Source organism: Urocitellus parryii, chromosome 2, assembly GCF_045843805.1.
Source record: "Urocitellus parryii isolate mUroPar1 chromosome 2, mUroPar1.hap1, whole genome shotgun sequence".
In the NCBI taxonomy this organism is placed as follows: Eukaryota; Metazoa; Chordata; class Mammalia; order Rodentia; family Sciuridae; genus Urocitellus; species Urocitellus parryii.
The window spans coordinates 113,016,634-113,034,791 of record NC_135532.1 but is presented as its reverse complement, the minus strand read 5'-3'; the positions used below and the strand labels follow the sequence as shown (position 1 = coordinate 113,034,791).

At 38.7% G+C, this 18,158-nt stretch overlaps 1 protein-coding gene across 1 annotated transcript in view; it reads left to right on the top strand.

Annotated features, from left to right (window-relative positions):
• Window positions 1-18,158, top strand: part of Rsrc1 (arginine and serine rich coiled-coil 1) — a 372,541-nt gene that overhangs the window by 310,849 nt on the left and 43,534 nt on the right. The gene's annotated exons all lie outside the window — the stretch shown is intronic.

Here is an 18,158-nt window from a genome sequence, read left to right as displayed (position 1 = left end):
AAATTAGTACAACCACTATGGAAATCAGTATGAAGGTTTCTCAAAATACTAGGCATGAAACCACACTATGATCCAGCTATTCCACTCCTTGGTATTTATCCTAAAGAAGTAAAGTCATCATTACAGTGATATGCATATGTTCCTGTCACTGGTGTGGTCAATTAGTCACTCGGCTACCTCAGTCGCCGTGGGTAGAGACACAGAATCAACACACAGCCTCTGGGAGCTGGTGAGAAAACTGGCTGGTGACAAACCTCAGTCAATGTCCAGTAGCTCAGTTCATTTTTGGAATGCACACACCTGTTATAGGGTTCGAGTGGGGTGTGCCTGTCAATCATACATAAGCAAGATAATATCCATAAGCCAATCATCTTCTGCCTAATGTAACCACACTGTGAGGAAACTCTAAATATTGCTGTCGTGGTGGAAAGCAATCTGGAAGTGTCTTTGTCCCTAAGGGAAGGGGCTTACTGAGTCAGGGATTTCATGCCCTGAAGCCCCTGATCTCGGTTTCCTGGCCCAGTAGTTTGGCAACGCTAACCACAAGTGCTGAGGATGTGGTTTCACTGACGGCTCGCTAGCGCAGAGCACCCCATCCTGCAGGTGGTCCTGTCAGGCCTGAACGAATGTGGATTCTTCAAGCACTCCAAGCTGCTCGTAGCTACTAGCTGCGACTGAAAGTTATTCCAACAGTGATATATACATACCCATGTTTATAGCAGCATAATTCACAATAGCCAAACTATAGAATCAGCCTAGATGTCCATTAATGGGTAAATGAATAAAGAAAATATGGTATATGTACACCATGGAGTTTTTTTACTCAACCATAAAGAAGAATGAAATTATGTTATTTGCAGGAGAATGGATACAACTTAAGAGCATTACATTTAAGTGAAATAAGCCAGATTCAGAAAGTTAAAGGCCATGTTTTCTCATATGTGGAAACTAGGGCAAAGAAAAAGAAGGTGTGCAGGTTGTATGAATCTCATGAAAATGAAAGAAATATCAGTAGAATAGTGGAGCTCAGGGGAGGGAGGAGGGATGGGGCAAGAGGAGCAAGGGAAATTAAATTAATCAAAGTACATTGTATGCATGTATGAATATGTCACAATGAAATCCACTCTTGTAAATAATTATTATGCATCAATAATTTTTTAAAAAGTCTTTTTTTAAAAAAAAATGGAAAACTCCACCTAACAGTAAAATCTAATCAAAAGTTGAATAGTAGGTAAAATTTTCACTAAAATTAATTTGGACAAAAGTGTTTCTCAAAATTTTAAAGAAGCATCTGAAAGAATATAGTTCACAACTATTTAATATATTATAACTTTTATTTTAGAAGTTTCTGTGAATCATTTTGCACATGTCAATTTCATTTAAGAAAGACTAATACCACACACAGAAGTGATTCTATCCACAGGTTCATTTTGCTGGGCCTGGTCCAACAAGCTCAGCTACTGGGAGCCAGTTCTTCGTTGTGATTATGTCGGGCTGCCAGCATGAGGGGAGACACCTAAGTATATGCTGAGCCAGGAGACCCATGTCCACTTGCTCCAAAAGCTGTGTCATGTGTTTAATCATTAGTTTAAAAGTAGGCCAAGAACTATAACATTAAGGTTTTTACATTTAGCCCAATCATCCAAAAGTCTATTCCAACATCTAATTTTAGAAGTGTCACTGCAAGAGTGCATTTATAGGAAAATGTACTGCAAAAGTGGGTTCTGTGGTGCACATGTGATTCCTGTCAATGGAATCAGTGAATCATACCATGCAAAGCCTCATACCATGCCATGTTTTTCAGTGAAGTGAAATAATATGGTAATGATTGATAGAAAGACTGTAGCTAATGCCTGCCTACATTGCATTTGAGAGTTCTACACTTGTTTATTAAGAAGAAAACATGGTGAGTTGAGTAAGCTAGAATCTTATTTACCTGTGAAGTTATTGTACATTTATTCATTATTATTGTTGTTGTTTGCAGTGCTGGGGATCAAACCCAGGGCCTTGTGCATGCTAGTTGAGCTCTCTAACACTGAGCTAAAACCCCAGTTCTGTCTTACATTTAATTTTTAGCAGAAATATTTAGGAAATATGACTGTTTTCTAAAGATCAAACAACAGAGTAAAGGCAGGTTAACGAGTGCATGAGTCAGGGTGTCTTCATTCAAGATTACAGCTGGGCAGGACAGCCACACCTGTCATCCCATTGGCTTGGAGGCTGAGGCAAGTTCAAGGCCAGCCATAGTAACTTAGTGAGGCCCCATCTCAAAGTAAAAAATAAAAATGGCTGGGGATGTGGCTCAGTGAAGTACCTGTAGATTCAAGCCCTAGTGCAAAAAAAAAAAAAAAAAAGATGAAAACATGGCTGAGTGAGAGCACCCTACCTTGTCTGTAGGGTTAGGGGATCTGGAAATAAGAAGTGCATGCAAAAGGAATAGGGTGAGTGCCAGGTTTCTGTTCTTGCAACTAAAAGGCTCAGGGTTTATTCCAGTTGAACTGGGCTGACCGGGCTGCGCAAAATAACCACACAAGAGACACAAATACCTTTTTCGTTGGAGTCGCTGTGATGGCTCCTCTGACCTTAAAGGTCTGAAGGAAGAGAGGGAGCAAGAGCACACGCTGACCCCTTTTATTGAGGAGAAGCTATTCAAATGAGGCAAGGGGTCAGGTTTCAGGGGGCTGAGTCTATCTTCATGATGTCCACTGTCAGCAGGTTGATTGACATCTGGGTAGGCCACACCCAAGGGCACAGTAAGAAAAGGGGCACACACAAGGCACTTCCATGGAAGATTCTATCCTAAACAGGGCAAGGGGTTATATTACAAAGGAACAGGTGAGCATAGTTCTACCCATGGGGCGGTAGCAAGACACACCCATGCATGAGACATAGATCCTTGAACCCAAGAAGGGTGGAGAAAGCTCTGCCACATTTCTATTACTGAGCGCCTCAGCACCCAGCCAGGGAGTGTGACTCAGTCATGTGTGAGGTTGGTCTCCCACAGGTGAGATTCAAATATTCTTTGAAATACATATACTTAGCACTAGTAAGTCAAATTTACTAGTAATTTAGTGATGGCAGAATATGTTCACTGTAACATATTATTGCTTCCATTAAAAGAAATAATGGCCAACACCCAGTTTGAGTGTATACAAATGTCGATCTCCCACAGCATACCTTCTAGTTAGTGTTTGGCCATTAGATATATGACTATAACAAATTCAGAAATAGATACCCTAAGGGCATTAAATTATTGATTACACATCAATACATATTGTAAATAATGAAGTCAAATGTGGTTTCTAAATAGAACATTTTATCCCAAAGATATTTTCTTTTCCTAAATATACTATTATCCTTACTGGCAGACTGACAGACTTCATCCGGCTCTCAGCAATTCAGAATGGGCATCCAGGAAGAAATCTATTACTGAAAAGTTTTACAGAAAATCAGCCTATTTCTCTCTGCTATTAGAATAATATTTATGTGACCATGTTTTCTGAAATTGACCTTTCTTAAATATATGTAAGTTTCTTTTAGTTATCTAGAATTAAGTGGTATTCTGAGTTTCTTATTTTCTAAAACAATGTTATTGGTTGATAGAGGAAAAATGGAAAATTAGTACATATAGATGATGAAAATATTTTCTAAGTTACACTAATCCCAGTATAGTTTATTTGTGTAAAATTAAGAAGTGAAATGGATAATATCATTCAAATAATACAGCATATATAAACCCTAATTGTACAATTTTAATATTAGTAGATAGCTAACCATTGTTCTGAGTACAAAATTCTTGTATTTTGTATGCAGAATCATAACCTGATCAATTCTGGACATTCTCACCTTACTATAACAACCTATTTTAAGCCATGATAACCAGCAAGGTCCAGTTGAAATCATCCTCAGTGTCAAGAAAAGAAGAATTATTTTCTGTCATCCCCTATCAAATGGGACATTAAACATCACAGGGAGAGTGAGGTTATGGTAGAAAAGCTAAAGTTAGACTGTACTAGAAGAGAGATGAAGTCCAAGAAACCTATGTAACAAGACTCTGAATCCAACCCAGGAAAGTGAGCAGAGGCTGTAGCAGGAGGTCTGGACAGTGCCAGAGCCACCCAAACGAGGTGAGCAAGGGGAGTGGAACAGGCTCCATCTGAGACTTGGCCTGCCACAGAGGGGTGTCATGGAGCCTGCTCTGGGTCCAGAGCCTTTCTGCACTTTCTTCTTAAGGCAAGGTGCTGCCGGGTAAGACAAGTTTGCTGAACACTGTAGTCCAGAGCAGACAATGAAGTCACAAATGTAGAGTGGATATCAGCAACACCTGAATGACATTATGACTCTGGGTGAGTTACACAACTTCTGCATATCTATTTTCTCAACTGTAGAAGTGATGAGCATTGAGCTATGTCAGGCCTCTGATGTGCAGCCCCAAAGACCCTGAACATCCAGGAAAGGATGCTAATGCCACTTCAATAAACAGGCAACAGTGGCTTGCCAGTGGTTAGTAATGGCCAGGCAGACCCTGCTTCAACACAGGTAGCTGTCAGCTGTCTCACTAATGCCGGAGGAGAAAGTGTTCATGCATCTAGTACAGTTGTAAATAACACACAACTTGGATGCCTGACATGTCTTTTCATATGCCAGTTTACTGAGAATCCAGAAGTTGAGAAACTCGGAGTCTCCTAGACTATAAAAGACTACTGCAACTGGGCGCAATGGCATACACCTGTAATCCCAGTGGCTCAGGAGGCTGAGGCAGGAGGACCGCAAGTTCAAAGCCAGCCTCAGCAAAAGTGAGCCTCTAAGCAACTCAGTGAGACCCTGTCTCTAAATAAAATACAAAATAGGGCTGGGGATGTGGCTCAGTGGTCAAGTGCCGCTGAATTTAGTACCTGGTACCAAAAAAAGAGGCAACTGCAGAGAAGTCAGGATGGTAAGAAAGTACTGGAATGTGAGGAAAGGAGAGGAATTGGTCCCCTCAGTGCATGCTGTCCAGTGCAGTAGCCACTGTCAGGTGAGCTGGAGCATGCCTTGCCGAGGCACTGACTAGGGCGGAAGATACGTGGTGGCAAACCCCACTCCTTAGGCCCAGAGAAATCTCCAGGAAAATGCCACAGTGTGGTTGTTCACGTGAAAAGATAAAAATACTTGTTCATTAAATAAAGGATAAGTCAATCTATAGTTGTTTAATAAATGCCAAAGCATACACAACTGAAGAGTAAAAGTTTCATGTACAGAAGCCTTCTAGGTCTCACTAGGACTTTTTATTACATTTCGCTTTACCTAGTCTTGGTTCCTAATTACCATGTTCATAGATAATTTTTTGAAATCAAGTTGGGTTTTAAATCCAGGTTGTTTTGTAATTCCAGGCTGAGATTGCTTTCTATTCATTATCTCTTTGAAAAGTTTCAAGTCAAAATACCACTGACCAACATCTACTTTGAGAATTGAAAATAATAAGTTTTCTCTTTATAAAATAACTTAAACTAGTCTCTTGTTGAAAAAAAAATCCTTTTTACATTCTTTCAATGTGAAATTTTTTATAAATCTGTTTTTAATATACTACTAAGAATTTCACTTTGCAACCTAGTACACACATACACATGTACACATATCTCTCCTCTTTTTTTCCCTGATTCCACTGTACCTTCTTCAAACAAATCAAGACAAAAACCACCAACAGGCTTTGATCTTTAGTTTGAAAACATGGCCCTGGAGTAGGTTTCTCCCACCTATCTGCTCCCACCTATCTGATCTTTCAGGCCTTAAAAATGAAGGCCTGAGAAAGCAATTCAACTTCACACAGAGCTTCCTTAAAGCCAGCTTTCAAATAAATCAATATATGGTAGAGATATAAATGAAGTTAAGCCATTCAAAGTTAGATGCAACTAGATTTCTTTAAATTGGCATCCTGTAGAACTCAGCAAAGAATTTTTAATTAATTATAGATCATTTCAATGGGAGGACCTGTGAACTTCTATAGGACATTAAGTGTTATTATCTAATCGCTCTCCAGTTGATGTACAGCTTTAAGTGATGTATATGTAGGTGATATATTTCTTCACATCTTGGTTGGGATTTAGAAGTACCTTCCCTTTTAACAGTTTCCCTATACAAATCAGATGGAATTCGTGTTCATGTGAGTATGATAATTGAGCTAAGTCTGATCTAACAGTCATTAGAATATAACCCAAATCCAAGTTATGGAGATGGCCTAAGTTAATCTAATTATATATTAGAAGCCACCCAATGCTGTCCATGCAGATTTATTTAAAAATTTTTTTAAATAAAATTATCCTCAAAATAAAAATCCAAATTGGGAGTAAGTATATTTTAAGAATTAATAAAATAAAAAATAAAAGATGCCTGTTTTAAAGGTGTATGTCCTCTGAAGTAGAAATGGCATTTCCATATGATGATAGCAATGATACTAGGTCACACAAGCCATTGTGTTGGTGACGCCAGTGTCTGAGCACTGCCCTGGTTCCAGAGCCTGGAATCTCAGCCACGAGACTATGATGTCTTTTACTGGCCTGACCTCTGGGGACCTTTCTTTTTAATTTGTCCTTCCTCCAAAGAACTGTTTACACTATCATATATGTTTCAGAGGTGGCAAGCACATCCCAACATCTAAATGGCAGAATCTTTATCTAGTCAGAGTTCTTTAATAGGGAAATTGATATGCTACTTGGAATCTGTTTTTGAAATTTTGTTTCTTAAGACTTTGTATCCTGCATCTTGTTTTGTTTATAAAGATATTCTTTGAAATATAACTAAATTTTTTATTTAAAAAAATAGTATGAGCCTATTTTTTAGAAAGTGTGAGCAATTTGTAAAAACTATAAAGCAAGCAAGGAATACACGTAATCCTCCTGCTGATGTTTTGGTGTATCCTCCTTACCCTGTTTTATCTTTCCATTTCCTTTCTCCCTCCTTTCCTCCTCTCTCCCTCTTTCTTACAGCATAGAGATCATGCAGTACCTACACTGCATGATTCATAAATATCAGTTTAACTTACTAACTTTCTATTCTAAGAAAGAAAAGAAGAAAGATCTCACTACACAGAAGCCACTTTTTCTAGGACTCCACATTTGTAAATAGTACAGTTATCTTTGACATGAAAATACATCCTTTCACCCCACAAATTTGCCTTACTCTTTTCAGTCCTCAGTTATATACCATTTTGCAGCCAGGTGCAGTGGCACATGCTTGTAATCCCAGCAGCTTGGGAAGCTGAAGCAGGAGGATTACTGAGTTCAAAGCCAGCCTCAGCAACTTAGCAAATCTCTGAGCAACTTAGTGAGACCCTATCTCTAAATAAAATATAAAAAGGGGGGCTGGGGCTATAGCTCGGTGGTAGAGCGCCTTGCCTTGCACATGTGATACACTGAGTTTGATCCTCAGCACCACAGAGAAAGATATTGTGTCAATCTACAACTAAAAAAAATATTTAAAAAAATATTTAGCCAATTTGGAAAGCAGTATGGAGATTCCTTGGAAAACTGGGAATGGACCCACCCTTTGACCCAGCTATCCTCTTCTCAGACTATACTCAAAAGACCTAAAAACGGCATATTACAGGGACACAGCCACATCGATATTTAAATCAGCACAATTCACAATAGCTAGACTGTGGAGCCCACCTAGATGCCCTTCAATGGATGAATGCAAAAAATATGTGGCATTTATACACGATGGAATATTACTCAGCACTAAAAAATAATAAGATCATGGCATTTGCAGGGAAATGGATAGCATTAGAGCAGATTATGCTAAGTGAAGTTAGCCAATCCCAAAAAAATAAATGCCACATGTCTTCTCTGATATAAGGGTGTGACTCAAAATGGGGTAGGGAGGAAGAGCATGAGAAGAAAATTACCTCTAGATAGGGAAGAGAAGTGGGAGGGAAAGGGAGGGAGAATGGGAATTGCATGGAAGAAGGAAGGAGTCCCCCTTCGTTATACAGAATACAGGTATGACCATGTGAGGGGAAAATTATAAAAGAAGTGGGTCACATTAGATTTGGTAGAGAGAAGTGATGGGAGGGGAGGGGAAGGGGGGAATGGAAGGACAGCAGAATAAAATAGACATTTTTATTGCTGTGGGTATATACGTGACTGCATGACCAGTGTAATTCTGCAACCTGTACACTCAGAAAAATGAGAAATTATATATGTATAATATGTGTGTATGTGTGTGTAAATTTTGCACTCTGCATTTTTTTTACTAGATATATAAAAGCAATTAAATTTCTTTAAATTGGCATCCTATAGGAACTCAACAAATAATTCTTAACTGATTATAGATTTCCTTAGAATTAGTTATCAATTGCTAGAGATAATCAAATGTTCTTTTAATGGTTACATAAGATCCCATATTTTAAAAAAAAAATTAAAAACAAAATCCCATACTTACAGATATGCCATGACTTAAGCATTTCTATTATTGATGTTTAGCTGGTAGTGGTGTTTTGTAGAAGTGCTGTGTTGGCAATAGGAAGCACCTCATGTGTTAGATTCAGTGCAGTGCCAGGCAGGTGCTCCAGTATGGAATACCAGCTCACCTGTTCATGAGCTTCCATGCATTGTAAAGTTTTATTAACAGAGCTGCAAATCATGACAGAAACAGGAACACAGATGGAACAGTAAAGGCTCTTATTTGCATAGAAATTATAATTTTCAATGAACTTTCATATGTTATTTAACCCTTCTCAATTCTGCAACATAGCAGTATCAGTCCCATTTTTATGATAGGAGAAGCTGATTTTAGTAAACATCCCAAAGGGAGTTCTTACTGACAGACAGCAGCTCCCTCTGCACATGATGCATGCGTGACTCTACCACAGTGGAGGCTTCTTCTTTGTTTACATGTTTTCTTATTTGTTTAGTTGCTGTAATGGGGCAATAATGCTAGGCCACAGAAGATTTGTTTAGGGCAAGAATGTAATGCTTTTTAATATTTTAACAATCAAATTGCCTAGTCTGTTTCTTTTTACTTTTAAAAAGATCTGTCCTTTAGATATATTCCAAAAAAAAAATAAGCTATTTTCCTCAAGTAGTACTAATTCATTAATCTGAACAGTTCACTACAGATCACACTGTCTTTCTTTAGTTGGTTTATATTTTTTTAAATATTTTTTAATTGTAGGTGGACACAATGCCTTTATTTTTATTTGTTTATTCTTATGTGGTGCTGAGGATCAAACTCATTGCCTCACCTGCACTAGACAAGCACTCTTTATCACTGAACCACAACCCTGGCCCCTGGTTCATACTTTTGTTAAGACATTTAGTCTGTGTTTGGAAGGTCTGTGTTGTAGATTTATTTTCCACATATAGATTTTATTTGGGAACCCTTCACTAGAATACATACAATGTTGTTGGGCTTCCTTAGCCTTACTGATATAAAATCAAACATGGAAGAACTTTCTGATTTGCTTTTAGATCTTTTAAAGTAAATTCATATACCCCAAGGTAATAAAGTACTCAAAAGAAATCCTCATATGTGATCACATGATTTGGACACAGCAAGCAGAATTGATATGGTTTGTATAAAAACAGAATTATTTGAAAACCAATTTTATTGAAAAAGCAGATGGCACAAACTTGAATTCAGTTATATACACATGGCATTTGTGGAAGTAAGCTAATTCTTATTGAAAGAAAGCTTATCTGAGTTATTTTTCCTGTTTTTTCATAAATTTTATAATTTCATAAGTTATTTAGTGCTCTATTCTGAAGCCTAATGCAAATTTAAAGTATAGTAAGATGTCATTTGGTATCCACTAACATGGCTATAATCAGACTGACAATAACCAATATTGACGATGTCAGGAAACCAGAGACGATATGCAACACTGCCTGTGAGGCTATAAAGTGGCTTAAATATTTGGAAAGACAGTTTGCCGGTTTCTTTAAAGTTAAATATAAATTGACTGTATGACTCAGCAGTTTCATTCAATTTCTTTGCCAAGAGAAATGAAAACTATGCAAATTCGTGTACACAAAAACTCATAGCAACATTGTTCACAAGAGCCAAAAAGATGAATCTGTTGGGGACTGGGCTTGTGGCTCAGGGGTAGAGTACTCGCCTAGCACGTCCAAGGCCCTGGGTTCGATTCTCAGCACCACATAAAAATAAATAAAATAAAAGTATTGTTTCCATCTACAACTGAAAAATAATTTTTTTAAAAAAGATGAATCTAAATAACTATCCACTCACAAATGGTGACCATTGTGTGGCATACACCTCTAATGGGACTTTTTCTCAGTGCCAGGGGTTGAACCCAGAGCCTCACACATGGTAGGCAACTGTTTAAACACTGAGCTACACCCCCAACTGTTTTTATATTTTGAGACAGAGTCTCCCTACATTGTCCAGGCTGGCCTCCCATTTGTGATCCTCATACCTCAGCCTCCCCAGTGGCTGGGGTTACAGGCTACATCACCAGGCCTGGCCGGACCACAGAGTGCTTTTCATCAGTTGAAAGGAAGAAAGCACCAGCACGAATCACAATATGAGAGAGCCTGAAAAACATTATACTAGTTAAAGAAACCAGACAAAAAAGAATACCATGTGGCTCCATTTCTATGAAAGTGCCAAAAATGTGGATGTCCACAAACTCCGTCCATCACTGATTAGCTGGGACTAGGAACAAAGAATGCTTGTTAAAAGGATTCTTGGGGGATTGTGAAAATGCTCTAAAACTGGATTGTCGTAAGCATCATTGAACTGGGGTAGGGGTGTAACTCAGTGGGAGACTGCTTGCCAAGAATGCCTTAGGCCCTGAGTTGAAACCTCAGCACTGCAAAAAATAAAAGTCATTGAGTTGTGGCATTAAAACGGATGAATTAATATGTAAAACCATACCACAGTAAAGCTAGTTTTTAACTAATATTAAATAAAAGAGTCCCTCCAAAATTACTCTTTGGTCTTTATCAATCTTCTTGAGGAAATTAAATTTGCCAGTTCCACGTTCAGGTAAGCTGTTCTGTTCACTAACGGTGGAGTGAACTGGCTTGCGTGTCTTCAGCAAGAGAAAGCATCCTTAATAGGCCACCTCCTCGCCCACTCTTGTCCCATCACAAGTCACCTGGGATGTTTTAAAATGCAGATTCCAGGGCTGTCTCATGTTTAGAGCAGATCCTGCTCCTGAGGATTCCACTTTGGTAGCCATGAAGTCAGCTTTCTGTTGCTGTAACTAGATAACTGAAATGATCAGTTTGAAAGAGGAAAGGTTTCCTTGGGCTCACAGTTTCAGAGATTTCATTCATGGTCACTTGAGCCTGTTGCTTTGGACCTGTGACAGCACATCAGTGGGGATCATGTGGTTGAGGAAGCTGCTCACCTCAGGCTGCTGGAAAGTGAAGAAAAAGACAAAAGGGCCAAGGTCCCAATACCCCCCAATGACCAGACTTCCTCCCTCTGTGCCCCTCCCTGCAAGGATTTCTCCACCTCCCAATAGTGCTACAAGCTGGGGCCCTTGACACAGGGGTCTTTGGGGATACTTACCCAGACCACAGCAGTAGGCTGAAGGTGTGGTGCAGATGTCTGTTTCAGCAGTACCCCAGCTGATTTGGAGAACCTGGCACATTTGCACAGGAGGCAAAGGATTGCTTCTAGGTCAGGCTGCCAGCTGCTGTCTCCTTTGCTGGCCTGGTGTAGGCTACCCAGGGAGTATCCTGCGGCAGGCAAGAGAAGGGCTCATTTTCCTGGTCATCAAGTCTAAGTGTTAGCTTATTTCAACTTCAGTTTACCTTTTCCATCGTTCACAACAAAGCAGAAGACAGGGACTTCACCTGTGCCTTGCCACAACTCTGCAGAGCTGGAGCGTTCTCCCTCTCCATTGCCAGGGTGCCGCATGCCAGTCCTTCAGGGCAGTTTCACCACATATTTCCTGAGGAAGTATCCTCACTTCCCAATTGCTTCCAGTCTCCCTGAGGTACTCCTTTCTGCTGTCCTTGCATAGGGGTATTTATCACAACTTAATTGTTCATTATCCCACAAATATTTGTTGAGCTACCTCCTACATTTCTTTTCAGATACTGTTCTGGTCTTGGGCTACAGTAGGAAACAAAATATGGAATGTGCACTCCAGTGGTGAGCAATAAATGTACACAAATAAACAAGTATGCAGCAGGAGAAGACTACAGTGTTGGAGAGAGCAGCAGGGCAGGATGGACAGGTGGGAGAGGAGGTTTCTGTGCAGGACCTTCAGGGCAAGCCTATGACAAGTGGCAGTGAGCACTACATCCATCTTTCATGGTTCACGCTTTTCTGTATGGTTTCCTATCATTCTTGGTAAATCCTGTTGCTATAAACCCGTATTCTTAAAATTTGAACTGTTTTTATCTATTTGATACTATTACAAATAAAATATACATAACTTATAAATAGTAGAGTTATGACCTCTGGCCAGCTGCCGTTACCTCATTGTGTCATATAGATGTTACTACTCTAACCACTTTGGAATTTTTTTTTTTAATTATCACTTTCTCCCACTTGGTTATGGCAGGAGGATCACAGTTCAAGGCCAGTCTTAGCATCTTAACTGATAACCTGTCTCAAAATTAAAAACCTTGTTAAAAAGGGTTGGGGGTGTAGCTCAATGGTAGAGTAGTTTCCAGCATGTGCGAGCCTCTGGGTTCAATCCCTAGTACCACCAAAAAAAATTTTTTAATTAAAAAAAAATCACAAGCTTGTTTGGGGGGTCATGTTTGTGATATTGCCTGTAGCTATTAAGTGGCTGATTTGACTAATCTATCACACCCTTGTCATTGGTTTTATTGATTAGCAGATTTTTTTCATGGTGCTGGAAATTGAATCCTGGGTCTTGCACATGCTAGGCAAGTTCTGTACTGCTGAGCCATATCCCTAGCCCAATTAGCAGATTTTGAGCCAATTTTTATCAAATAGTATTTCAGAAATCATGATTACCCCTCATTTTTTCTTCATTATTAAAACTACAGATCCTCCTTTTAGATTTTCAATATTTTTATTCAGAACGATTTTGTTTTGTTCTGTTTTAGCAAAACTCCAGGGTAACCATTTAGATGCTCTGGGTTCATCTTTTACATGTGTTTGGTCGATGTTCACTTCTGGAATTAGGCAGACTTCCTGTAGCATGCAGAACTTCACAGGGACAAAACCATTTGAAATTATATGTAGGAAATGAGGGTTTCCTCTCTAAAATTGAAGGTTCTCCATCCATAATATATCTGGATGTAGTAAAATCCTACCTATAGTTTAAAGAAACTTGCTAGGTTAGAAATTTTGGAATGGATTATTTTGGGAGAATATTATTATATTATAAATTATAGAAATTATTTTGGGTTACTTTCAAAATATAAAAAGTCCTAAAATTCAGAAGCCGAACCACGTGTACATTTTTAAGGTATTTTATTCTTTTTCAAATTATTAATATTGTCTTTCTCTGATTATTTAGTTAAGCCATAGTTTATTATATTTGAAGTCACAAGGATATTTTGCAGGCCTTTCTCTGATGTATTGAACAGCCTATGGAGATAGTTGAAAGAAAACCTGACTTTGAAAGCTCTCTGAATGAGAAATGGCTCTTTTAAATTTTTTTTAAACATAGTGTCTTTTTTTAATACTTTTATTTTATTTATTTTATATATTTTTATGCAGTGCTGGGAATTGAACCCAGTGCCTCATGCATGCTAGGCAAACATTTTACCACTGAGCTGTAACCCCAACCCCCCTTTTTAAATTTTTTTTTATTGCAGCCCCTTTGATGGAAATTAAGTAAATTATACTTGCTTTTCAGTAGCTGACACTGGGCATGACAGCACAGTACTGAAACTACATTCAGTGGTATATTTTATATGAACTTACCCATGATGTGTGTTACCTTCAAAGTGACAATTACAAAAAGTATAAATGGAGAATACTACGGTAATCCCACTGCTGCTGAAAAACAAACAAAACCTATGCACTTTTCCAAAGCCTCTTAAGTTAAATGCAGTGACTGGTGACAGACTGGTGCCAGTCTGCCTTTGGGGATGGTTTGACTCAGTGTCCGTGAAGTAACTCTCCAGAGGGTTGTGGTCTGCGTATTGCAGAGTGTACCCTCACAGATCTGTTCACACGGAAACCCTGTGAACCCTGGGGGAAAGGAATAAAGCCCTTGCAACTGTTGTTCTGACAAGAATTTACAGTAGAGGACACCCCGAGCTTTAGAGGGGGCCTACAGGAGCAGAAGACTCCCTGCTGTTTGGGGAAGGAGAACTTGACCCTTATTCTAGTGAGCCAGTTTATAGGCTGCCGGGAAGTAGTATTATTTGTATCTTCTTTGACTGGGTCCTGGAGGAAGTTTCCATAGCCCTTGCTCAGCATGAATGGTTGTTTAATGTGCGTCACATTGGGGTCCAGGCAAAGCTTTGTGTTGGATTTCACCACTCTGGTCCCCACAGGCTGGAGTAGGCCACGGTGCTCTACCCATGTCCTGGGACTGAAAGGCAAGTTATAGGCACTCCTCACACGCTTGCTCATTGAGTAAACATCAGTCATTCTCAAGTATGGTCTTCTTGGCTCACAAATTGGGAAACTGAATCTCAGGTTGATTATTTTCCCAAGTCACACGAGAGAACAGAAACTGTGTCACATGCTTGTGAGTTTGGAACATCATTCAGTCAACAGCATTGAAACCACCAGACCCTGAAAGAGGTAGCTCAGAGCAACCCTCCAGAACAGCCTTATCACAGGCAAAAAGAAAAGTGTTGAGAAGACCAATGAAGACTATTTAAAATGTGAATCTGTAAACAAGTGTTGAGAGCTTCACAAAGTATGGGCAATGTTCGTCTTTTTTCTGTATCCTGTTATGTAACTGAATCAATTCCTCTGATTTTTAGCAGTTAGTAGTGCTAACGTGTGATCCACTAGATGAACGCTACATAGAGCAGAGACCATGCCCAGGTGCTAGCTTTCGTATGCATAGCGTCCAGCGCAAGGTGATGAGTGTAACAGTTCAAAGAAACAATAAGTGGTGGGGTTGGGAAGTCTCGGGCTCAGGCTAGGAGCCTGTGTTGGTCTCCCAGTCTAGAAGGAATGGGTAATGGCATGCCCTACTGTTAGGTTTCCTCTCCTGTCAGGATGTGGCTGTCTTCGTTTTTGCCCTGTTTATTATTAAAGTTATTGAATTCTTTTCAGTAGTTGAGTTGATAAATTGGTTTGGTAAAATTCACATTTACAAAGAGGAAGCCACTTTTCAACAGAGGGGGAAAAACAGGTTGATATGATTGCCTAGGGTCATATCCAAAAAATAAAATAATACAAAACTGAAAATTGTGAAATCGAAATATATTTGTATTGCTGCATATTTCAATCTGATTAAATCAAATAATCTATTCCCCCTTTGCAACAGAAGTCTTAGTTCAATTATATACTTTAGCCTTGGTTTTGAAACGTTTATGTCAAAACTTGATTTATAAGGAAGTTGAGTTTTCACCTTCTAGTTTTCTGTTTAATTTTTCTTCTCTTATTTAACCTCAGTCCTTTTTCCTTAAAACAGCTCTTAGATTTTACAACAGATGGAAGTTTATCTTAGATCAAAACAAAGCTTCTGTTTCAATGTAGTCCTGCCTAAAGGCAAGGGAATGGGCTGGGAGACTCTATGGTCCCCTTCTATAGCCCTGTTTTTTTAAGTCTCCTGACTTTTGGTAGGGGGCAGAGGGGACTAAAATAGATGGAACCTCTAGTACCATAAAAAAAATAGAAATTCCACACTCTCTTCCTCAACTATCATGATTTATAAGCATTGTCATCTGTATTACGGAAAGGGTAGGCCATGAAGAACAATAAACAAAACAGACTTTAAATAGAGTCACGTTTCTCAGCCCATGAAAAAAAGTTTTTTTTTCTCTTTCGGCTATAGTGCCCCTGCATTATTTTTATTGTAATTGTATTGCCAAATCAGGTGTGAGATTAGTTGTTGGATGTTACGTGTAATCTGCACAGAAATCAAATTATTTAACCTCTAAGCCCACAGTACCCCCTCCTGCTGGTCTACTGTTAAATATTCAGTATTTTCTTGTCATGAATACAAATGGAGGACAAATTAGAATCTACAGACAGCTGACCTGAGCTTCAGATTAGAGACTGGGGGGCTTGTGCTGCTTTAAATGTTTTAATTATCATAGTCCCAGTAGCCGGTTGAAGGACACACATAATATCATTTTTAACAAAAGAGAAAGAGAAGGAGTACGCTCATCCTCCTTCTTCCTCTTGGTGTGCATGTTTGAGTAGGCCTACATGTGCACTTCCTTTGGAACTGTGCTAATTTGCTGTATTAAATTAGGTCTGTTAGTAGTAGTAATTTTTTAAGCAGTTAAATATTTTCAGTAAAATTTCCAGTTGGTCTGCGTTTGCCTTGTTGGAAGAATGATGTCAGTTCCTCATTTTATTTCAGACAGTGGATCTGGGTTTATGCTAAGGCTGGTTTAGGCAACAGATCCCGTAGTTCACTCTGGGCATGGAGAACACACATAGGAATCATGGACTGGCTGAGCTGTGACGGCATGTGTTTGGCAGAGAATTGGGAAGCCAGGGGATGAGCTAGAAAAGGCATCATGGAAACACAATATTTAGTGCACTGTAGTTTGCCAGTTTATTAGTAAATAATGTTGCTTAATTGAAAGTTTACAATCGGAGGGAAGAAAAGGCTATGAAGTAATTAGAATGTTATTGGCTGATGTAATTAGTATGTCTGTGGGCATTTACATGGCACAAGAATAAACTTAATTTTTAAAAAGGCAAAAAGCTAAGTTTTTTTCATTTTAAAAGTAACTTTGTGTTCATATTTATTGTCCAGAACATGTTCTGAAGCCTATACTCTTGAATTTGCATTTTTTGTTTCTTATGTATGTTGGTGTGATGTTGTTTTGATTAGTTATGCCTGGCTAGTATGCAGTGCAACATTTTTATATACTCTTGGGAAATAAATTTGGCAGCAAGTCAGCATGAGTAGATTTAATTATCACTCTGAGACCTTTTCCTTTTCTAGCTTAGTGATCCTGAAACTCCATGTGTCTCACTGAAATCTGTGTGGACGCTAAGCTTCGCTTCCCAATTTGTTCCTCCATGCAATGATAAGCCAAGCAATTACTGGTTTATTGATTTTTCATCATGGCAAATTTAAAGTTGATTTTTTCCTGAAAAGGCAGGGGTGATTAAGTGTTTCCCTTCGGTTAGTACAAGAGAGCTGTGTGGCAGAATCTAATATCCTGAGGTCACCCTCTGCAGGAAGATAATACGGTGTCTTGGCCACATGCTAAAGAGAGAAATCAGGGCTACAAATGTGATAGGATATGTGTGGAGACAGTTTAATTTGCTCCATTTATATGAACAAGTCATGTGGCACATGCTTGGAAAACAGCATTTTGAATGGTCTTAGAAGTGAGGCCCACATGGGCAGGAAGAGTGAGTATGAACAAGAAAGATGTTATTGGTTATTAAGGGAATTTCACTATCATTTTTAAATGAAAATAAGCAGACCATTGGTAAATAAGATGTTCAAAACTTGGAGTGAAATTCACATAGCTGTTGTGAAGATTTGCTGGTTTGTAAAATGCAAAAATAACCTATCATATAAGAAAATCATGATTAAGCTCTGCATATTAGTTCTAATATATACACATTCTCATCTCTTCAGGCAGTTCTCTGGCAGAGTATACTTCATGTTTTTTGCAGGCAAAAATAGTCAATGCTTGATTTCAATATGATTTGTAAAATACCTTGAATAGTTTTAAAAAATAATATTATTTCAAGGAAGTTACTGATTTCTAAATGAAATAGTAGTATAGATAAAGAGATATAATTGTGGAGAGAATGGCAGACAGCACATCAATAACTTGATTGAATATTTGCCATAGTTCTTCTGTAGAATGGAAGAGTTTTAGTTTTAAATGTTCAGTTACACAAGCAGATGTATTTGCTAGGTCATAAAATAGGAGATGCAAATTCTCAATATCATAGTTTTTTTAATCTATTTATATAAAACCAAATATTTTATAAAATTTTGAAAAAAAAATTAACCCAGTCTTAAATAGAGCCCATCCTTCAGCTCCCTGGGCCTCTGATGGGTCTTCCTGTGGGTTAACTGTGTGCCTGGCACAGAGCTACGCCCCCTGCAGGAGCCT